This window comes from Eleutherodactylus coqui, chromosome 4, assembly GCF_035609145.1.
Source record: "Eleutherodactylus coqui strain aEleCoq1 chromosome 4, aEleCoq1.hap1, whole genome shotgun sequence".
Classification (NCBI taxonomy): domain Eukaryota; kingdom Metazoa; phylum Chordata; class Amphibia; order Anura; family Eleutherodactylidae; genus Eleutherodactylus; species Eleutherodactylus coqui.
The window spans coordinates 145,739,620-145,763,769 of record NC_089840.1 but is presented as its reverse complement, the minus strand read 5'-3'; the positions used below and the strand labels follow the sequence as shown (position 1 = coordinate 145,763,769).

The 24,150-nt window shown below is 47.7% G+C and overlaps 1 protein-coding gene across 1 annotated transcript in view; it reads left to right on the top strand.

The window, feature by feature from the left end:
• The first annotated feature begins 21,525 nt into the window (after positions 1–21,525).
• Positions 21,526–24,150, top strand: part of SLC6A17 (solute carrier family 6 member 17) — a 63,727-nt gene continuing 61,102 nt past the window's right edge. Inside the window, exon 1 of the mRNA XM_066598683.1 lies at positions 21,526–21,554. The gene's annotated coding sequence lies outside the window, so the exon portion shown is untranslated. The remainder of the gene's footprint in view (positions 21,555–24,150) is intronic.

Sequence of the window (24,150 nt, the reverse complement as noted above, 5' to 3'; positions counted from 1 at the left end):
GCAGCCCAGTTAAAATAAAAATTGGTTCAGGTGCAAGTTTCAACGCTTTAATGAGCATTGAAACGTATAAAAATTGTTTAGAAAAATTAAATGACTGAGCCTTGTGGGCCTAAGAAAAATTGCCCGTTCGGCGTGATTACGTGAGGTTTCAGGAGGAGGAGCAGGAGGAGGAGGAGGAATATTATACACAGATTGATGAAGCAAAAATGTCCCCGTTTTTGATGGTGATAGAGAACGATGCTTCCATCCGCGGGTGCAGCCTACATATTGCTTAGGTATCGCTGCTGTCCGCTGGTGAAGAAGAGAAGTCTGGGGAATTCCAGGCTTTGTTCATCTTGAAGAGTGTAAGCCTGTCGGCACTGTCGGTTGACAGGTGGGTACGTTTATCCGTGATGATTCCCCCAGCCGCACTAAACACCCTCTCTGACAAGACGCTAGCCGCAGGACAAGCAAGCACCTCCAGGGCATACAGCGCGAGTTCAGGCCACGTGTCCAGCTTCGACACCCAGTAGTTGTAGGGGGCAGAGGCGTCACCGAGGACGGTCGTGCGATCGGGTACGTACTCCCTCACCATCCTTTTACAGTGCTCCCGCCAACTCAGCCTTGACTGGGGAGCGGTGACACAGTCTTGCTGGGGAGCCATAAAGCTGCCAAAGGCCTTGGAGAATGTTCCCCTGCCTGCGCTGTACACGCTGCCTGATCTCTGTGCCTCCCCTGCTACCTGGCCCTCGGAACTGCGCCTTCTGCCACTAGCGCTGTCGGATGGGAAGTTTACCATCAGTTTGTCCACCAGGGCCCTGTTGTATAGCATCATTCTCGAACCCCTTTCCTCTTCGGGAATGAGAGTGGAAAGGTTCTCCTTATACCGTGGGTCAAGCAGTGTGTACACCCAGTAATCCGTAGTGGCCAGAATGCGTGTAACGCGAGGGTCACGAGAAAGGCATCCTAACATGAAGTCAGCCATGTGTGCCAGGGTACCTGTATGCAACACATGGCTGTCCTCACTAGGAAGATCACTTTCAGCATCCTCCTCCTCCTCCTCCGGCCATACACGCTGAAAGGATGACAGGCAAGCAGCATGGGTACCCTCAGCAGTGGGCCAAGCTGTCTCTTCCCCCTCCTCCTCATGCTCCTCCCCCTCCTCCTCCTCCTCAACGCGCTGAGATATAGACATGAGGGTGCTCTGACTATCCAGCGACATACTGTCTTCCCCCGCCTCCGTTTCCGAGTGCAAAGCGTCTGCCTTTATGCTTTGCAGGGAACTTCTCAAGAGGCATAACAGAGGAATGGTGACGCTAATGATTGCAGCATCCCGCTCACCATCTGGGTAGACTCCTCAAAGTTTCCAAGGACCTGGCAGATGGCTGCCAACCAGGCCCACTCTTCTGTAAAGAATTGAGGAGGCTGACTCCCACTACGCCGCCCATGTTGGAGTTGGTATTCCACTATAGCTCTACGCTGCTCATAGAGTCTGGCCAACATGTGGAGCGTAGAGTTCCACCGTGTGGGCACATCGCACAGCAGTCGGTGCACTGGCAGATTAAACCGATGTTGCAGGGTCCGCAGGGTGGCAGCGTCCGTCTTGGAGTTGCGGAAATGTGCGCTGACCCGGCGCACCTTTCCGAGCAGGTATGACAAGCGTGGGTAGCTTTTCAGAAAGTGCTGAACCTCAAAATTAAAGATGTGGGCCAGGCATGCGTGAGGCTGCCGAGCTGCAGAGCCGCCACCAGGTTACGGCCGTTGTCACACACGACCATGCCCGGTTGGAGGCTCAGCGGCGAAAGCCAGTGGTCGGTCTGCTCTGTCAGACCCTGCAGCAGTTCGTGGGCCGTGTGCCTCTTCTCTCCTAAGCTGAGTAGTTTCAGCACGGCCTGCTGACGCTTGCCCACCGCTGTGCTGCCACGCCGCGCGACAGCGACTGCTGGCGACGTGCTGCTGCTGCTGACACATCTTGATTGCGAGACAGAGGTTGCGTAGGAGGAAGAGGAGGGTGGTTTAGTGGAGGAAGCATACACCGCCGCAGATACCAGCACTGAGCTGGGGCCCGCAATTCTGGGGGTGGGTAGGACGTGAGCGGTCCCAGGCTCTGACTCGGTCCCAGCCTCCACTAAATTCACCCAATGTGCCGTCAGGGAGATATAGTGGCCCTGCCCGCCTGTGCTTGTCCACGTGTCCGTTGTTAAGTGGACCTTGGCAGTAACCGCATTGGTGAGGGCGCGTACAATGTTGCGGGAGACGTGGTCGTGCAGGGCTGGGACGGCACATCGGGAAAAGTAGTGGCAACTGGGAACCGAGTAGTGCGGGGCCGCTGCCGCCATCATTCTTTTGAAAGCCTCCGTTTCCACAAGCCTATACGGCAGCATCTCCAGGCTGATCAATTTGGCAATGTGCATGTTTAACGCTTGAGCGTGCGGGTGCGTGGCGGCGTACTTGCGCTTGCGCTCAAACAGTGGTGCTAGCGACGTCTGGACGCTGCGCTGAGAGATATTGCTGGATGGGGCCGAGGACAGCGGAGGTGAGGGTGTGGGTGCAGGCCAGGAGACGGTAGTGCCTGTGTCCTCAGAGGGGGGTTGGATCTCAGTGACAGGTTGGGGCACAGGGGGAGAGGCAGTGGTGCAAACCGGAGGCGGTGAACGGCCTTCGTCCCACCTTGTGGGGTGCTTGGCCATCATATGCCTGCGCATGCTGGTGGTGGTGGCTCCCCAGCTGATCTTGGCGCGACAAATGTTGCACACCACTGTTCGTCGGTCGTCAGGCGTCTCTGTGAAAAACTGCCACACCGTAGAGCACCTTGACCTCTGCAGTGTGGCATGGCGCGAGGGGGCGCTTTGGGAAACAGTTGGTGGATTATTCGGTCTGGCCCTGCCTCTACCCCTGGCCACTGCACTGGCTCGGCCTGCGCCCACACCCTGACTTGGGCCTCCGCGTCCTCGCCCGCGTCCTCGTCCTCTAGGCCTACCCCTACCCCTCAGCATGCTGTATTACCAGTAGTGCAGAAACAGAACGCTGTAATTAAATGTGCCACTTATTGGCCTGTGGTTGGAGGCTGACTTCGCTTACGGAACGCACAGCAGAGCCAGAAAATAATTTTGCGCAAGCCTGCTGTAACACTTAGCTGGCTGCGTATGAATTAGGACAACTACCCCCAGCACAGAACCAGTACATTGAGGACAGTCACAGGCAGCCCAAATAGATTTTTTTTCCCCAAATGTTTTTGGAAAGGCCCACTGCCTATATTCAATAAATATGTCTTCTGTCCCTGCCTCACCACCACTACTGGCCCTGGAGTATGTATAATTACTGCAGGGCGCAATGCTTTGCACGGCCGACATACAAAAAAAAAAAAGTGCAACACTGCAAAAAGCAGCCTCCACACTATTGCACACGGTTAGATGTGGCCCTAAGAAGGACCGTTGGGGTTCTTGAAGCCTAAAATACTCCTAACACTCTCCCTATAGCAACTCCAGGAAGACAGCACTTTCCCTGATCTCTGTCAGAACGCATCTGTGGCAAGCCGCGGGAGGGGCCGATTTATATACTCGGGTGACACCTGATCTCGCCAGCCACTCACTGCAGGGGGGTGGTATAGGGCTTGAACGTCGCAGGGGGAAGTTGTAATGCCTTCCCTGTCTTTCTATTGGCCAGAAAAGCGCGCTAACGTCTCAGAGATGAAAGTAGCTCGAACATCGCGTGGTGCTCGTTTCGAATAACGAGCATCTCGAACACGCTAATACTCGAACGAGTATCAAGCTCGGACGAGTACGTTCGCTCATCTCTATTAAGTACACTGAATAATCCTCGTTCCAGAATAATTCACTCTCTGCTTTTGTAGGATGGGTTGGATTTCTTTAAGTAGGGGGGAGCTGTAGTGGCCCAGAGTTGGAGTGTGTGTGTGTGTGTCTCTATGTAGTGCTAATTTCTTTGTATTGTTATGTGCTGTTATGTGTATTTACTCAGACAGGTCACATAAGAGTTAATGTCTGGTGTCTGGAATTGTATATGTTATGTCTGGTTATGTGCATTGTACTTCTTAACCTATGTGTGTGATGTGGAGTAAGTGAGGTGCTAGGAGGCGGAAACCATGAGAGGATACAGGAGATCTGGAGCTTACCTGTGCCTTGTCCTGGGCTCACTTCTGCAGAGATGGAGTGTTTTTCCTTTGGAGAGTGTTTGGGGCAGACCCTGTTTTCCTGGAGTAGGAGATGGCAAGTACATGGTTCCTTCATTTGTCTACCACAATAGTGAGTGCAAGCAAAAGAGATTGAGAGAAGTAGATGAAAAGAGTGTGAACTAAATGGAAACAGGAGGAATAAGTAATTTGTGCCAAGTTAGTAATGGGAGCACTTCTGCAAAAGGTCCGACAGATAACTTAGAATGCGGATTTACAAAAAGGAAAGAGTGACTTTTGGATACAAATTTGTAGAGGAAAGAATCTGAAAACTAAATGTTCTGCATGTTAATGCTAAAGACTGTTAAACGTAGTGTGTTAGAATTTTACAATGTTCATTTACAAGTAAAAGAGAAACCGTATGCCTCCGGTTTTGGAAAAACTATTTATTTGATTGTGGACTCTGTTATTTACCGCGATCATCAGAAAGGGGCATTGGCGTCACAAAGACAAAAAAGAAATTAAGCTTGGTTTTACGCGGTTAATTATTACAAGATCTGTGGACAGCTGGGCCAGTTACATTTTGGTCCCAAAAGGAGAAGATGGTAGAGCCACCCATGACAGAGTGTTTTTTCTACCCCACTGTCTTCCCCAGCCCTGGGTCGGCTCTGGGCCGCCACATATACTGATACAAAGATACACAAGAGCAGGTACAGACCCCACTTCCCAGCAAAATGCAGACAGGCAGCTTACTATATGAAGGAGCATTGCAAAAGTGCAAGATACTGATGACCAACCAACTCTGACACTTACCACACATTGAGAATATTGGACAGCATGGTAAAACTATGCCAATTTTTTGTTTTTCACTTTTAAATAAGCCATTTCTTCATCACTTTGCAAGATGTCAATACTACTCTGAATAGAGATAATTTTTGTAAAGCTTGGAAAAAGCCATTGCTTCTTTCGTTACTACCATGTAGGTATAAACAATAACAGGCATCTGCCACCATTAAAAAATATGTCAAAAAATAAACTCGTGACTTTTAAACAGCATAAAAAATCCACTAGTGCAGTGTTTTTAAACAAGCTGTTAGTTACCGCCAAGTACCATCCATTTACCCATAGCCATACATATTGTCGTGACATTAACCTTGCCTTTAAGGGTGACTACCCACTACAGTTCTTTTTCATTGCGAAACTCGTGTTTTTTTTCTCCAGGGGTCTATGGCACTTGTTAATGTTAAAATCGCTTCGCGCAAAATTGTGATTTCGCTGTGAATTGTGATTTTGTTGCAATGCGTTTTTAACATTAGAAAGCCCCATAGATACCTGGGGGAAAATCGCAGCAAATTCGTAAACGCCAGTGGGTAGTCACCCTAAAACAACTCAAATGTACTTATATATCCTCCTAGGGGACCAAAGAGTGCTATATGGGGCTTTTATGCCTCTTGGGCACTGCTATACACCAGCTTTAGGGGTGTTGATGAAGTTTTGCTACAGCTCAAAGTAACTTGGACCGAACTGAACATTTTGTCCAAATTCGGCAATCAGGCCAAACCAAACTTTTGAAAAGTTCTCTCGTCACTATCCAGCACTTTTGTGATATATTCAAAGAAGTCAATGAGATTTGCTTGATATGCTCTTCTCTCAGTAATGTAATCACACAGGTTCCACCAAGATTTGACCTCGGAATGTTGGATGCAGAGGCCAAAGTGCTAAGCGTTACACCACAGTCTAGGGCTTACAGAGTATAATTTCAATATTTACAGTTTAATACCAAACCCAGGATATTATAAAGAGATTATAGGAAACTGAAGGCTTGGGTGGAGATATGGCAAAGGAAGTTTAACATTGAAAATGGAATAGAAAATGTAAGGTGCGGATTGAGGGGCTGTTAATAGACTACAGAGAGAAAATAAAGTGATAAGTGATAGCCAGCATGGCTTTACTAATGGCAGAGGTTGTCAACCTAATTATATTTTATGAAGAAGGTGGGAAAAAGCATGAACAATGGGGCTGTGGATATAATGCTTTTGCACTTTGTAAAGGTGTTTGACACTGTTCCTCATAGACACCTACAGGGTAAAATAAGGTCTGCTTCACAGACCTTATCCAGAGAGTTGTGGTCAATGATTCTTACTCAGAACGAGGCCTGGTTATACGTGGTGTACACCAAGCTTCAGGACTGAGTCTAGTATTGTTTAACTTGCTAACATTATAGTAGATGGGATTCCGGATGCTTTTATATCTGGTGGAATATTCTATATCAGACAAATCTGCACCAAAATCTGCATGTCTAATATTGCTGAGAATGTGTAAATGGTGAACTCTTCAACAATCCCATGTCAATGTTCATATGTCAGATGTTCGGATTTTGGTAACAATGTTTCTACAGCAGAATATTATCCTCCTGATTGTTCATGACATCAGTCTGGTGGTCATTAGCCATCTATTTTCCAGATTCATGGAATGAGGAGCAAGAGAAGATGCACCTTTTGGATGTCAAAAGGATCATAGCACTTACTTTGAAAGGACCAAGGATTTCTGGAACTCAGATCTTTGTTTTCATCCAAATTCAACAGAATGGAATTCTGTTAAATTTTTTCATCCAAATTCCACCAGCCCAATTACCTGACCGGCCCACCGGCGAGGTTCAATGGCCTGAACGCCCCTGATTGATGTTAATGTTATATATATACAGTAATAGAGCTGCTAATGGGGAGATCTAGCAGTACTAATCAGTGTGAATTGACAGCAGTGTGTGGGAGGCATTGAAAGCAGCATATAAAATACAATGCTGATTTAGAAATTGCCACTTGTCAATTTCACTTTTTCTGCCTACTAAATACTAAATAAAGTTTCCCTTTATAAATCTAGAAAACAATCTAGTTAATCACTTTTAATATATTTATAATGTCCAGTTCATTATACATAATGTTCTTTATTGCAGTAGTACTACTGACTATTAGCTTTGCACAAATGACTGATAATTAATTGCTAACTGGAATGCCAAATTAATATGTTCGTGTTGGAGGTATAAAGGGAATATATCACCAGAATGGTTTTGTGTTAATTAAAACCAGATAGAGAAACATTTGCTGTTTTTCTAATCTGCTTTTATTTTCTGAGTGTAGAATGTTTTATTCTGTTGTCAATACATTTAATAGCATTTAAGAGCTATGCTTTACTGCAGCCTCATGGGCCATCCACATAATGGAAAGGAGTGGACCTATTGACTTTGTATTGGAGACTGTTCTAGACATGATCAGTGACCTGTGTGGGGGTCATTGTGCAGAGAGGGGGAGTAGATAGTCACAGCTGATCACCTACTGTGAATGTAGATCCTGTGTTATCTGTACATGGCAGTCACCTCTGAGTGTAATCCTGCTTGCTAAAGTTTTCTCTACAGATCAGGAAGGACAGACTAGTATCAGGCTCTGAGGTCAGCGAGAAAAATGCAGGATTTTAGAACTTAAAAAAAATAGATTGTGACCAAAATTTAACAAAAATGTTATTTTTATAAAAGGTAATTTTCTGATTACATATTCTCGTTAGGTAATTTAAATGAAAATACACTATGAGATTTGCTTAAGATATTTGATTTTGTTAAAAATAGACCGTTCTGAGAATCATGTCAGCTTCAAAGTTGTGCCCACAGCTGCTAATCTGAACAGCAATGTAAAGCATGGGGGAGAAACAGAACAGCAGTATGAAACAGTAGATTTCAGACCATCACAAGCTCTTATTAGACAATACAGATAAACTATGATTACTGATCACCTACTTTAATTTAATAAACTGTGACATCTTGGGGATTAGTCATGTCTCGTGACCACCATCTTTCTGCACCAGACGGTTCACTTCTATACCAAAGTTTATTTTTTATCTGTTGCCTTCCAATTTTATTGCTTCTTCACAAATATTTCACACATTGGCAGTACACAAATGTCAACTCAACATCTGGCCATCTGGACTCTTACTAAACATTAAGAATGACCCTTACTAATGGGACTGAAACTTCTGTCAACATGAAATAGCACAGGGTGTGTCTCCTACCCTGTCATGCAAGATGGTCACTACTGTATAGAGCTCCGCACAGACCTTCTAAGTTGTCTCTCTCTTCCTCTTCAGGTTCAGGAGACTGGCTGTCACCACTGAGAGACTCACCACTTTTTAACAAGCCCCCTTAGGTGGAGTGTAATCAGGCAGCTCCACATCTAAGTACAATCTTTTCCTACTGACCATTTTCTTAAAATATGGCTCCTTAGTGGCCCCTCCGGCACATATCCTCCCCCTCTGATAAAAGGGGGCTTTATTAATTGTATAAACCCTTAGTACTCTTTTTGACGAGCGTAAATTGCTACGTGCTGCAAATGTATCTCTCGAATGTGAGCACGCAGCAAGTATGCAATATCGATAATCCCCATACACTCTCTGGAGCTATGTGTGAGAGGCACAAAGTCTATGGGAGATTAGTATTGTGTATTAAGCGCTTGAAAAGCGCATAATATGAAGTGACCATACGCTTGTGTGAGAAAGGCCTTACAGTATGTTTTATAAAGTTATATAGTGCAACCCTTCACAGACTCATCTGTCAGATCTTCTCTAGTTATATTTTTGTCACTTGCCATGTGAAGCTCACTCACTGTAGATTCATCTTCCACAGCTTCCATCAGGTATTGTAGCTTGTAGTTGCACCATCACAACCACCTCAACTTTGCTGTCATCTCCCTGCTCGGCTTTGAATTCCCCCACCGTCAGCGCTGTGTAAGTAAGCACTGTGATTGGATCGAGCGCCAGTCAATCGCAGCCAGCGCTCGATCATTTACAGCCATTCAGTGAATGACATCACTGAATGGCTGTGATTGATTTATCGAGCGCTGGTTGTGATTGGCTGGCGCTCGATCCAATCACAGCGCTTATTTACACAGCGCTGACGGGGGTGGGGGGTGGAATTCAAAGCCGAGCAGGGAGATGACAGCGTGGAGAATTCTCAAGCAGCTTGCTGCACCGCTGGGGGGACCATCCCGCCGGGGACACAGACGTCGGCTGGGAGGTGAGTATTGCATTTTTTTTACCTAGTATATACTCGAGTATAGCTTGGCTTATACTCAGTCAATACGTTTTACCAGTTTTTTGTGGTAAAACTCATTGACTCAGCTTATACTCGGCTTGGCTAATACTCGAGTATATATGGTAATTACTAAGAAGCTGCCCCCTCAATATAAGGAAGGTGTGTGAGTGGCTGTTCATCAGCACCTTCACCTGTGCTGTGGCTCCTTTATATAGCAGTCTGGGTGTCTGCATGTTTGGGATGTGGTGTTTATACCTGCCCTCTTGTAGCAGTAATTATATGGCCGCTTTCTGTGGTTCTTTTCCCCACTGTACCGCAGAGTAGTAATGAGTCCACAGGTCCCCTTGTGCCTGGCTGCCCTAATTGCACATTGTGCAATAATAACCTTAGTTGTTTACACCATGAAATAAGTAAAGAAATGTAAAGAAACTACTTTAAAAAATTGGAGAATGCTGAGTAAATGAAATAACAGATCTATATTATGTTACAGTACAAAACACAACTTCAAATCATTTTAAGAAATACATGTATATACTGTATATTGAAATTGTTTTCATTTCAAGAGACTCTGTCACCATGTTTTTGCAGCCACCACTGGGAGCACCATAAGGTAGTGCTATCACACTGATATGTCTGCTGTATGGATCTGTGCAGGAGTTTGGGAGAAACTTGCATTTTATTAGTAGCACCCAGACACAGAAGTAGTCCTGCATATTGATGAGCTTCAGATAGCCACACCCACCCGATCCTCCAGCCAATGATTGGCAGCTCTCTCTCTTTATACATGGTAATAAGCAGAGAGTTGCCAACCAGTGCCTGAAAGGCGGGATGGGGGAGTTTATGAATATCCAGGAATACTTTTAGTAGTCCTCAATGAATTTTCTGCTACTGATAAAAGGCAAGTTTCTCCAAAACTGCTTCACAGATCCACACAGAAGACACATCACTGTAATCAGTGTGACATGTACTCTGATGGTGCTCTCACAGTGGGGTGTAAAAACATGGTGACAATCTCTTTAAATACATTCTTGTATGCAATATAAAAGCTCTATATCAGATCATATTGCATTGCTTGCTGTGCTTACGTTGATGGCAGTTTATGCTCTACATTTTAATAATATTTCTGTATTAAAAATCATCACAGTTTGAAATCTGGAATTTGATACATTTGTTTCAGTTATTTTCCCCACAGCGAAATGAATGATGTTTGATATTCTATTGTAATCCCTTTAATCTTCCATGTGCAGAAATCTCTAGCTTTCTGCTGAGGATAATCTGCCGAGCGGATACTGTATGTTAGCTTTTGCCGCTGCTATTTTATCGGGTTTGATGTGTTATGGAAAGCTCCCTGTTAGCTCACTTATTCACCAGCTGGTGTTTCTCAGACGCAGGCAGGAGCATCTAAAGATGCTGATGGGGTTTCCATGGTGACAGATCCTCGGCTCCGGATTCTCACAGTCGGAAGGGTTGAATTCGCAGGGCTATTTATAACCTGCCATCAGGGCACTTATGGAAATAGGTCTGCAGAGGACACGTGTGGACGGGTCTTGTGATTCTGTCCTAGGGCACGGTAACCGGTCACATGGCGTTGTGCTTTACAAACAGCCATTTCTTGGATAACACATATATTGTTACGGTGCTAAGACAACACATTATTGTAGATTTCATGGTGAGAGCGCATGAAAGCCTTGAACTTCAGCTTACTCATTCTGTGACTCATTGTGTGCGTGACTCATGACAGCTTTGCTTGCGCACATTATGAGAAACCATTTGCTTTTTTTTCAATGAACTGTGAATTTTCTTATCATCCACCCCTTGTATGCAGGATTGTCACAATGTCAAGGTCAAACCTGGAATCGTCTCCCTTTAGAATCCTAGAATGGTAGAGATGGAAGGGTCCTCCAGGGTCATCTGGTCCAACCCCTTGCTCAGTGCAGGATTCAGTAAATCATCAGATAGTTGTAGACAGATATATGGAGGATTGTTAGAATGTCAAGGTCAAGTCTGGAGTTGGCAGAATGTCAAGGTCAAATCTGGAATCCACATTTACAATGTCCCTGATGCCGCAACTCCGTTATATTCTTCACAACTCTCCGGTTTGGATTCTATCAGGATAGTTCTTAGACAATATTTAGGAGTTTATTATGGAATAAGAAATTTGCTAGAATTAAATTTGGGGCCTTTCAAGAGATAAACAGTCTGGAGGGTCGACAATTCCAAATGTGCGTATATATTTTCTGGCACCTGAATTGTAATAGTTGAAGAGGTGGACAGAAAGAAATTGGGGGAGGGGAAGGGAGGAGATTGATTGGCAGATTAGTATCTAAAACAACAGGTTATAGCCCCCTTATACCAGTGTGAGGGAGAGATGAAAGTTGGAAAATCTGGAATTATTCTTACCGTTAATTCCTTTTCCATGAGTCCATTATGACAGCACACATGGAGGTTGCCCTCTTGACCTTGTGGGACAGGAAGAGGAGAGTTCTTAAAGCCACCTTCCACCATCCATCTCCAGTGGCTTCAAATTATCATAACGGGTACGTAGCCCAATCTTTTATTGCTGCTGAAAAACAACATACTTGTATGTTACATGCACAATATACCGTAATTTACCAGGATGGGTAAGTATGTGCTGTCATGATGGACTCATGGAAAAGGAATTAACGGTGAGAATAATTCCCGATTTACTATTACGTCTATCCTGACAGCACACATGGAGGCAATACCAAATTACCACCGACACATTAGGGGTGGAGGGGTGGGGTGGGGGGAAACAATGGCCTGGAGGATCTGCCGCTCAAAGGCCAGATCCCTACCAGAATGGAGATCCAAGCGATAATGCTTAGAAAAATGTGTGGGTGCTACACTACCTTACAGAGCAGATTTCTAAAGCTGCAGAGCTTCACCAACTTCAGCCCATGAGGAAGTGAGAGCCCTTGTAGCGTAGGCTCTTAACCCCTCAGGGGAAGGCAGATCTCTGGCTTTACATGCTTCCTGAATTGATGTTTAAATCCATCCAGCGATGGTATCTTTAGGCGCTGGCTTTTCCTTATTCTGACACTGAAATTAAAGGAATAAGTTATCTGATTCTTTTAAAGGTTTGTGAGACCTGTAAATAGGTCAGGACTGTACGTCTGACATCTAAGCTGTGCAGGCGCTGTTCTTTGTCATTTTAAAATCCTGACAGAAGGAAGGCAGAATTATTCTCTGTTCCATGTGGAACATCGACACCGCTTTAAGAAAAAGAGATAGATCTAGTCTCGTGACTATCCTATCGTCAAGCACCTTCAAGTAGGACTCTCTACAGGGTAATTCCCGTAGCTCACCAATCCGTCCAGAGGTTGAAATAGCTATCAGTAAGGCTACTTTGATGGATAGGTTTTTAAACGATCCCAAATGTATGGGTCTCAAAGAGAGGTTTGCAGAGGCTAACACTAAATTAAGATCCCAGATCTTGTAAAGTCCAGGCTGCTGATATCTGGACCATCTGCTCTGCACTAGCTGCGGAATTTCCTCCAGACCCTCGTATATATTGGAGGTAGAGTTCTTTCGACTTAAGAGAGTGTGTATTACCTTGAACGATAGTCCTTAGTCTCTCAACCTCTGCTGCTCAGTAGCCAGGCCATCAGCTTCCTGCAGAGGATCTCTTGGCAGAACACTGAACCTTGGGACAGAAGTCCATGCCTGAGGGCAGTGGAATCGGTGTCTATATTGCTTAGAAAAGACAATGACGGGAACCAGGGCCTTTTGGCCACATTGGGCAATGAATAGAACCCCGGTTCGGCAGTTCTGGATTTTATGCAGAGTCCGAGAATTTAAGGGAAAGAAGAAAAGCATACGCCAAATACATGTCCCATTCTTGTGAAAGTGCATCTAGTGCCAGGGGATTGTCTGCTGGATTTAAGGAGAAAATTTTCTGCATTTCGAATTTGTCTTTGATGCAAGAGGTCTATCTGGGGGTAACCTGTTTGAGACGTCAGTAGATCGAATATGTGTAATTTTAGGCACCATTTCCCTGGATCTAACATTCCCCGTCTCAGAGAGTCTGCAATAATGTTTTGGGAGCCTTTTAGGATGGCTAAGGACTTTATGTAGTTCTCCGCCCAGGAGAATATTCTTTTGATAGACGTTTGAAGATGAGTGTCTGGTGCCGAATAAAGACACTGTTGCCAGACAATATTTTTTACGTATTTCCCACAAATTACATCTTCGGCTTGAATCGACATTTCCCAAACTGCTCTGAGCTCTGTATAGCTCGAGGATTTAGAGTAGACATAAGCCAGACAGGAACCCTACTGTTCCCATCTGTCGCCTGTGCTCCCCAACCAGACTCACTAGCCCATTTGGATGGACAATTTAAGCTTTTGTCTAGAGATGATTGCCTTCTATCTCCTGTTGACAGGATTTCCTGCTGGAGGGACCTAGAGTGGAACCGATCTGCAGACAAGTGGTCCTATGACCGAATACCCTTGTTTTGTTTGAGGAAAAAGGAGTAACCCTTCGAGGAATGAAGGAATACCCAGATAACTTTTTGGGTGTCTGGGTTAAGGCTAGAAATAAATGATTTCGAACTCATTTTAACCGCAAATCTAATATAGTTTTGGTATGCCAGGTGGATGGGTATATGTAGTATGCGTCTTTGAGCTCAATGTGCAAATGACGCTGCCCTGATTAACCCGGGGAATCGTAGACCTAATAGTCTTCATTTTAGACTAAATTCAGAAATGTAGTGATTAGGGGACTTTAAATTAAGTATAGTTCAAAAGGAACCATTAGATTTGTAGGCCAAGCAAACACAAGTAATAACAAAAAAAGGAACTGGATAAGAGCTCCAAATTTATTTAGTCCAAACTCCCTGCTCCAAGCTCTCGGAGAAGAAGGGTCTGGTGTAACTATAACCCTTTTAGTAGAAAAAGGCAAAAAATTCTATTTTAGATCCCGGAGATTTGGTCAATCTGGGGCAAAGAGAGGCTGTTACGCTAGTTATCTTTTCAGTAAGTTCATCTAACCATTTTGCCCTTGCCTGCGCTTTTTCCCAAAAAAGTTTTATTTATTTTTAATAACTACTCCCCCTGAGACGTGAATGGAGCTTATTTTTTGAGACAATGTCTGCTGCCCAGTCCTTAGGCCATTGGGAACGCCTCGCATAGTTTTCAAATAGTGCGTTTTTTTGGCTGAAAGTGTACGGCTCTGCTGTGGTACTTGCCAGCTTCAGATGGTTTCCTAGCTATGAGAGCCATAGGCACATTGAGCGTGATACCGAGGTGGCTGCTATAATTGTTTCTGGAAGACTACATGCCATCTCACATGATTTGGTGGTTGCTTGTAAATCAATTTTAGGCACTTCACTCCAGAGTTAAAAGTTTTGACTCCTTTCTGCTTCAGCTAGTTAGATTTAAAGTTTTGTCCTTACACAGCCTTGCACTTGTGACTCTAGTATCACAGACATCAGTTCTACTAGCTGGATCTTTATATATTATATAATATTTTCCCTTTCTGTATAGAGAGCACGGAACTGCTGAGCTAAATTCAGGATCTCCTGTTTACTAGACATGCGCTTTAATCCAGCTAAAGGCCCATTTACACCAGCCGATGATCGCTAATCGGCGATCGGTTTAGCGATAATCGGTGCATGTAAATGTGCGCCCATCGTCCGCTTTTCGGGCACTGTTAAATTAAAGCTAACCTAAAAATCATCCTTCACTTTTATCAGCAGTTCTCCACGGGGGAGTGCTGATAGCATTGTTTCCCCGTGGAGAACAAATGATCCGAGGGCAGACAATATCCTTGGGCTATTAACTGCCTTCAGGGAAAGGCTTCATTTGCACACTTAATTGGTACTTAAGTAGCTGAGTAGCTACTTAAATACCAATGATTGCATACCAATTATTTATGCAAAATGATCGCTCAAAGCTGTCACTCAAATTGTCGTTTGAGCGATCATCGGCCTGTGTAAACCAGCCTTTAGGTATAGCGCCACATTCCCTCAGGGTACTCATAAATATGCTGTTTGCTGGTCTAGAGAGGGGCACTTCGAGCAGAGAACAGCTGGATGCAGAAGACTAACCGGGCCACCCCACTTGTCTTCTGCATCCTCTGCTCCGAGCACTCGGCTGCATAATAGCCGGGCGGTCCGAGCAGAGAACAGCTGGATGCAGAAGAAGAGCAAGGCCACCCCGCTTGTCTTCTGCATCGTCTGCTCGGCAGTATAGCAGCCGGGCGCTCCAAGTAGAGAACAGCTGGATGCAGAAGACAATAACTGCTATTGGGATAAGAAACTCTTCTAATAAAGTTAGAATTGTTTTCCATCTAAATTCTGCTTCCTGAAGTGCTTCCCTTCACCTACAACAAATGCACTGAGCAGAGGCGTAATTTGAAGCTCCTGGGCCCCAATAAAAAACCTGTAACAGGGCCCCCAACTATAAAGCTTTATTCATAGTACTGGGCTCCCTATATGGAGAAGAGAGGTCTTATGGGCCCCCTAAGGCTCCTGGGCCGGGTGCAACTGCATCCACTGCATTCCCTATAGATACACCAGTGGCACTGAGGTACCACACGACACTACAGGAGTGCAAGGACTACTACCACCATTACTGTTTCTTTCTCCTATTTTTATACTTTATTATTTTTGTCCTGAATTGGTCCCTACCCATTTACAGGCTAGCATCATGACAAACTAACATTTTCTTCCCACTTGACTCCAGGGATTACAGGTCATAACAGCTGCCCACTGTTTATTTTAGTTTACTACGTTTACCACAGGTCTGGCTTGACCCTTAGGGTGACTACCCACTACAGTTTTTTTTCACTGCGAAATTCGCAGTGTTTTTTTTTTTCTGCAGGGGTCTATGGGACTTGTAATGTTAAAATTGCGATCGCGCAAAATCACGATTTCACGGTAAATTGCGACTTTGCGCGATCGCGATTTTAACATTACAAGTCCCATAGACCCCTGGAGAAAAAAAAAACGCTGCGAATTTTGCTGTGAAAAAAAACTGTAGTGGGTAGTCACCCTAAGGCCCAATATACACGGCCGGGTTGGATTCTGACTGCGAGTTTCTCGCAGCGGGATATAATAATAATAATCTTTATTTATATAGCGCCAAATTATTGCGCAGCACTTATGCGACCCTGTGCCCTGAACTGACCTCTGGCTTATCTGTCCGTGGTTTTCACAGTGCAGAGCCGGCGTGCAGAGCCAGCGATGACATAAGACCTGCTGCGATTTCCACCCCGCGAGCGGAATAATGCAGTTGATTTCCACTTGTTGGCATGGAAATGCATTTTTCAATGCATGTCCTATGAGCTGTATTTGCTGCGGGATCCGGAGCTTCGGTCCACGCAGTGCAAATACGCTCGTGTGCATAAGGCCTAAAAGCAGCATTTTTCCACCCTGCCAGGAGGAGCAGCAGAGCCACCGTGATTACCATCTCATTTTCCCTCTCGCTGCTTCATACCTCCTATGTCTGGGTCACTGCAATAGCAAAACTATGGTGCGGGATTAAAGCCTCTGCTCCTGCAATCAAGCAGGAGCAGATTGTGTTCTCGGCTGTCAGACACAGCAGAGGACCCAGAAGAGAAAAGAGAAGCGTTTTTTAACCACTTTTGCCTTCTCCTTTCCAGGCTACATACCGCTAGCACTCAGTGGCTATGTACTCAAAAGTGAAAGTGGAAGTGTTAGTTCTGCTATGCAACTGAGCGATCACGTGATCAGAGTGTCCCCTGTTAAACCAGAGCTTTGTTAGTGACAGATGTCACTACAGGGGGATATTTTCCCCTGTAACTGGTGCTCCTATGGATGCCCCAGCTACAATGGAAAAGTGTGGGGGGAAAAAAAACAAAACCATGTGAATGACCCCAATATGATGTCATGGGGGACATAGATGGTGGGATAAGTAAAAAAGAATTACAGAACAAAATAAATAAATAAATATATATATATATATATATATATATATATATATATATATATATATATAAGAAAATGTCCCATCGCTGACACCAACCAAAACCGTTGCCATATGCACCAGTAATCCAAAATTATACAGATTATATACCAAAACAAAATAAGGGACCCATTCCTGTATTGTATTTTAGTGTAAATATACAAATTTTAAAAATAAAATATAAAATTTAAAAATATATATATTTTTTTAGCTTATTATAAAACTAAAAAAAAGGGGAAAAAGGCAGTGAAAAATATATAAAAACCCCAGCAAAAATAATTTTGGCACCTTAAGAAAAAAGAATAGGGCAGTGACACCACCAGATGGGTGAAATCCCTACAGTGTCTGGTCCTTTAGGACCAAAACACCCTGGTCCTTAATTTTTCTATTTTTTGGAGGTCTTGTTTTTGGGGGACAAATTATAGTTTTTAATGGCATCATTTTGGGGTTCATTTAATGTATAATATAACTTTTAATATTTTTTTAGGGAAATTGGGGGAAAAAAAGAAATTCTGCCATTTCTTTTCTGGATTCATTTTTCACAGTGTTCAGGGCTTATTCATGTGGGCAATGGTAATTTTAATTGCGCCTGCCGGCGCCGTAAAGACGCATAAACGGGCTCAAAAATCTAATGTTTGTGCGCCCGTTCAGATCGCCTGATACTAGCGCATATACACCGAGCCCACAATGCCGTTGGGTGGGGGAGACAGTTTAACTCTGCTAAATTGTTCTCCCCCTTCCTTCCCCCTCGCCTGCTCTCTGCAAGGGCAGGAGACAGGAGAGGGCGGGAGCTAGTGTGCTAAGCTCCCACCACCCTCCCATTGCTGGTTGCGACAAGGGGCGGAGAGCTTAGCTCCACACCCTTTCCACCCCCTCCCATTGCAAATAACTGGCAAGGGGCGGTAAGGAGCGGTGAAGGGGGTGGGAGTTTTGCAGTCATGCTGCTAAACTTTCTCCCTCCTCCTTTCTCCTGCAGCTGTCATAGGCTCCTATCAGTGTCTATGCAGCCGGTGGCGGCGTAAAAGCACGTGACCGAAATGCACTATCTTAGCCGGCCGCTTTTACGCCATGGAAATACGTCCATGTGCACTGCTGCATTGTAAACTAATGCAACAGAGGGGCAGCATATATTGGCTGGGCATGAAAACCCTGCCGATATACGTCCGTGTGAATCCAGCCTCAGTGGGCAAAATAAATACTGTGATAACATTATTGTCCGGTCGGCACGGTTCCAGCGACACTGAGTCTATCCTTTTTATGAAGACTTGCTTTTGTGTCACTGCATTTCAAGAGCCGTAGTATTTTTATTTTTCCATTGACGGAGCTCCATGAGCCTTGTTCTTTGCAGGATGAATGCTAGTCTTCATTTTTCTAATTTTTGGGAACATATAACAATGGGATTGCTTTTTGTTCCACTTTTTTCTAGTGGCAAGATTAACAAAATCTGCAATTTTATTTTTAACATTCACCATGCAGTATAAGGCTGCTTTCACACAGGCTACACAATTGTGCAATGTGACATCCCTACAAAACGTTTCACATTTCTATTCAGCTTTTTGTGAGCCAAGATAGGCAGAATTACCTATTTTCGCCATGCTGTTTGTATTTTTTTCCTGACGTGCACTGTGCCGATTAAATAATGTACTAATTAGTCTCTGCGTCATTACGATAGCAGCAATACAAAATGTGTGATTTTTTTTACATATTAAAGATGGTGTTTTGATGTTTTTATATTTATTTTTTTTACTATTTATTTATTCCAGGCCCACTGAGTGACTCTGCCAATGCACTACTATACTTCAGTTAGTGATTGAGGAAGCAGTCAGCCTCGTGTCAGCGACGGAGGGAGCGGTCAGCGTCGTGTCAGCGACGGAGGGAGTGGTCAGCGTCGTGTCAGCGACGGAGGGAGCGGTCAGCCTCGTGTCAGCGACGGAGGGAGCGGTCAGCCTCGTGTCAGCGACGTGGGGAGCGGTCAGTCTTGTGTCAGTGGTGGGAGAGCGGTCAGTCTTGTGTCAGTGGTGGGGGAGCGGTCAGTCTTGCGTCAGTGGTGGGGGAGCGGTCAGTCTTGCGTCAGTGACGGGGGGAGCAGTCAGTCTTGCGTCAGTGACGGGGGGAGCAGTCAGTCTTGCGTCAGTGATGGGGGGAGCAGTCAGTCTTGCGTCAGTGATGGGGGGAGCAGTCAGTCTTGCGTCAGTGATGGGGGGAGCAGTCAGTCTTGCGTCAGTGATGGGGGGAACAGTCAGTCTTGCGTCAGTGATGGGGGGAGCAGTCAGTCTTGCGTCAGTGATGGGGGGAACAGTCAGTCTTGTGTCAGTGGTGGGGGAGAGGTCGGTCAGTGATGGGGGAGTATACAGTCTTGTGTCAGTGATGGGGGGAAGAGTCAGTCCTGTGTCAGTGATGGGGGGGGGGACGACAGTCAGTCCTGTGTCAGTGATGTGGGGGGGACAGTCAGTCTTGTGTCAGTGGTGGGGGAGAGGTCGGTCAGTGATGGGGGAGCATACAGTCTTGCGTCAGTGATGGGGGAGCAGTCAGTCAGTGATGGAGGAAAAGTCAGTCTTGTGTCAGTAATGTGGGGAACAGTCAGTCTTGCGTCAGTGATGGGGGAGCGGACAGTCAGTGATGGGGGAGAAGTTAGTCTTGTGTCAGTGATGGGGGAGAGGTCAGTCAGTGATGGGGCAGCGGTCAGTCAGTGATGGGGGAGCATACAGTCTTGCGTCAGTGATGAGCGGCGCAGTCAGTCTTGGGTCAGTGATGGGAGAGCAGTCAGTCTTGGGTCAGTGATGGGAGAGCAGTCAGTCTTGGGTCAGTGATGGGAGAGCAGTCAGTCTTGGGTCAGTGATGGGAGAGCAGTCAGTCTTGGGTCAGTGATGGGAGAGCAGTCAGTCTTGGGTCAGTGATGGGAGAGCAGTCAGTCTTGGGTCAGTGATGGGAGAGCAGTCAGTCTTGGGTCAGTGATGGGAGAGCAGTCAGTCTTGGGTCAGTGATGGGAGAGCAGTCAGTCTTGGGTCAGTGATGGGAGAGCAGTCAGTCTTGGGTCAGTGATGGGAGAGCAGTCAGTCTTGGGTCAGTGATGGGAGAGCAGTCAGTCTTGGGTCAGTGATGGGAGAGCAGTCAGTCTTGGGTCAGTGATGGGGGAGAAGTCAGTCTTGGGTCAGTGATGGGGGAGCAGTCAGTCTTGGGTCAGTGATGGGGGAGCAGTGAGACTCGGGTCAGTGATGGGGGAGCAGTGAGACTCGGGTCAGTGATAGGGGAGCAATCGGTCTGGGGTCAGTGATGGGGGAGCAATCGGTCTGGGGTCAGTGATGGGGAGCAATCGGTCTGGGGTCAGTGATGGGGAGCAATCGGTCTGGGGTCAGTGATGGGGGAGCAATCGGTCTGGGGTCAGTGACGGGGGAGCAGTCGGTCTCGGCTCAGTGACGGGGGAGCAGTCGGTCTCAGGTCAGTGACGGGGGAGCAGTCGGTCTCAGGTCAGCGATGGGGGAGCAGTCGGTCTCAGGTCAGTGATGGGGGAGCAATCGGTCTGGGGTCAGTGATGGGGGAGCAGTCGGTCTCGGCTCAGTGATGGGGGAGCAGTCGGTCTCGGCTCAGTGATGGGGGAGCAGTCGGTCTCGGCTCAGTGACGGGGGAGCAGTCGGTCTCGGCTCAGTGACGGGGGAGCAGTCGGTCTCGGCTCAGTGACGGGGGAGCAGTCGGTCTCGGCTCAGTGACGGGGGAGCAGTCGGTCTCGGCTCAGTGACGGGGGAGCAGTCGGTCTCGGCTCAGTGACGGGGGAGCAGTCGGTCTCGGCTCAGTGACGGGGGAGCAGTCGGTCTCGGCTCAGTGACGGGGGAGCAGTCGGTCTCGGCTCAGTGACGGGGGAGCAGTCGGTCTCGGCTCAGTGACGGGGGAGCAGTCGGTCTCAGGTCAGTGACGGGGGAGCAGTCGGTCTCAGGTCAGCGATGGGGGAGCAGTCGGTCTCGGCTCAGCGATGGGGGAGCAGTCGGTCTCGGCTCAGCGATGGGGGAGCAGTCGGTCTCGGCTCAGCGATGGGGGAGCAGTCGGTCTCAGATCAGTGATGGGGGAGCAGTCGGTCTCAGATCAGTGATGGGGGAGCAGTCGGTCTCAGGTCAGTGATGGGGGAGCAGTCGGTCTCGGGTGAGTGATTGGGGAGCAGTCGGTCTCGGGTTAGTGATGGGGGAGCGATCACACGGGGCCTCCATCAGCTTCCCCCCTGGCAGTGAGGACCCCGCCTGCAGTCAGTCTCTCCTCACACTCCTACGTCGGCGTTAGCTGCTCCATCAGTAAGAGCGAAGCGGCTGGTCCTCAGGCAGGTGAGGCCGCTGTGGGCGGGGTCTGTGTGCCGACGTCAACGGTTCTCCTGCCTCCTCATGAGCTCGGCCCCTCCCACCTGCAGGCGCATCCATCCGAGCAGCATCACATGTAGGTAAGGGCGCCGGCTGTGTGCGGGGCGGCGGACGGGCTGGTCCGCTGGTTACCGGGATGACATTGCAGTCTGGCAGGACCCGTCACTGCCGGGCTGGGGGCTCCGCCGGTCCGTCTCCGCTGTGCAGCCCACACGGTGTGACCTTGACTGCTCCAGCCCCGCGGTCGTGACATTGTGCCGGGTGGTCGGCCGTGTGTGGGGTCTGCATTGTGCCGGGTGGTCGGCCGTGTGTGGGGTCTGCATTGTGCCGGGTGGTCGGCAGTGTGTGGGGTCTGCATTGTGCCGGGTGGTCGGCAGTGTGTGGGGTCTGCATTGTGCCGGGTGGTCGGTCGTGTGTGGGGTCTGCATTGTGCCGGGTGGTCGGCAGTGTGTGGGGTCTGCATTGTGCCGGGTGGTCGGCAGTGTGTGGGGTCTGCATTGTGCTGGGTGGTCGGCCGTGTGTGGGGTCTGCAGCACGAGAGCTTTAGATGCCGCCGCGTGCGTTTAGTCTAGAAGGACGTCTCTGGGTTTAACCCTTCTCTGCCCGTTATACTCAGGGGGTTCTAGATGACAGAGCGCTGTGTGTGCCCCCTATTGGGCGCCATCTTTACCGAGCCCCCGCTTGCCCGCATAACGTACGGCAGCCATGTGTGGCAGGAGCGCAGCGCACGGGTCATCGCCTATTGCGTGTCTGCGGCCCGCTGGTCGTGGATTGGTGTCCGCTATAACAGGCTCGTCCGCACGTGCGATACGGTACCAGGACACGTCCCTGTCTGTGAATCTCCGGCTGAGCAGCCATTGTGGGGCGCTGTATTGCACTGTTTGTGGTGGCGGTGGTCACTAACGGTCTCACCAGCGCATCCGAAATCCTTCAGATTGAAGCTGCTGGGCTGGATTCACACGACCATATTTGCGCGCACCATATTTTAATGGGTTCATCCACGAGCACGGATTTAATATTTGCAAATATGTCGCGCCAAAAAAAATAGGCAGCACGTCCTGTAGTCCTGCGCTGCTGCGTATGAAACAGATTAGACTAATAAGCCATTCTGATGTACAGAACCGCTGCGGCCGCTCAACGTACGCCCGATGTACAAGCGTGCGCAGGAATACGCATCCGCTCATGTGAATCTGCCCTTAACTCATAAGCGCTGCGGAATATGTTGCGCTATATAAAGATTTTTATTACAAATTGTGATTGTGTCGGCGGCGGACGGTTGGAGGTTGGCGGGGGGGGGTGGAGGACGGCATCGGACAATCTGCAGGGACATCTGTGTCACCACCTTCTTCCGAGTATTTCCCGTTTCCGTGTCCTTGCACAGATCGCGGTGTCCTCACACGACCCTCCGGAGGGTCCGCGACCGCTGGCGGAGACTGGCACATCTCATGTGGAACCTGCATGTTGGCGCTAGAATCCTGCGGCACGAGGAGGCGCTGTGTGCTATGATGTGACGGGGAGTGAAGCGCGCCGCTGCTCTTCCCGCACATTAACAAGAGCATTGGTATAAGCTGATGTATGAAAACCCTCTCAGGCCGCCTCCCACTGCGAGATCCTGGCGCTGTAAGACGCACAATACAGACTGCATTCTTCTGAATGGGGTCTCTTTGTGTCCCCACATTGCGATAACAAATCTCGGCATGTTCTATCTTTGTGTGTGCTCTCACTCCGCAGCGCCGTTGTGTACATCGGGGCCGGCGGCAGCGTCGCGCCATGTGCTAGGCGCACGCGATGCGAGGTTTCCCATGGCAAATCCTCCATGATTCTTCGCTGTTGGCCGCACCGCAGGTTCCCTACATCCCCGACGTGATGTGAGCCGCTTTTAACACAAAAACAGTCTGGCATCTGCGGGCAAATCGCATATTGGCGAGTGAGGCATCAGGCCGTGAATGACAAACCGATACCGCCCTCGCTGGTGTGAAGTTCATCTACGGCTGCGCTGACATAATGCGCCTCTTCGGCCAGCGCTGCACTGTATCTCTGAGGCCGGCTTCACACCGGCCATAGACTTTCCTGCGATGCGAGTGTGAGTGAAAACGCCTGAAAATGAAAGCAATGATGTTCAATGGTTTCATTCTCATCTGTGATGCTTTGACTCAACCCTTGCAGCGCTGAGAAGAATCAGCGCTATGGCCCATTGTATTCAGTGGGGCCGGCAGCAGCAGCGCTGGCCCCATTGATGGCATAGGGAGTACATCACACTCCCCTGACACAGCTGTGACAGCTATGGCAGGGGGTGAAGGAATGCCCTGTCACAGCTGTGGCAAAGGTCCACGATGCTATCCCATTACTTCCAATGGAGCCGGCAACCCCCACAGTGATGATTTTCGGGGAAGGGCTTGAAATATATGCCCTTCCCTGAAAATTAGCCCTAGCTGTAAAGAAAAGTAAAAAAAAACCCCGTAACTCACCTAGACGAGCCGTCAGGCTTGTGTCCGTCCCCGGCAGTCATCTCCTGTCTTCTGATGGCCCGGGGATTGAAAAATCCCTGACCCCAGAAAGTGCTGCCTCTGATTGGTTACAGTGCTCAGCCAATCAGAGGCAGCGCCCAGCCGTCATTGAATGAAAGCTGAGAGCTGCCTGTGATTGGTCACAGCGCTCAGCCATCCATTCATTCCC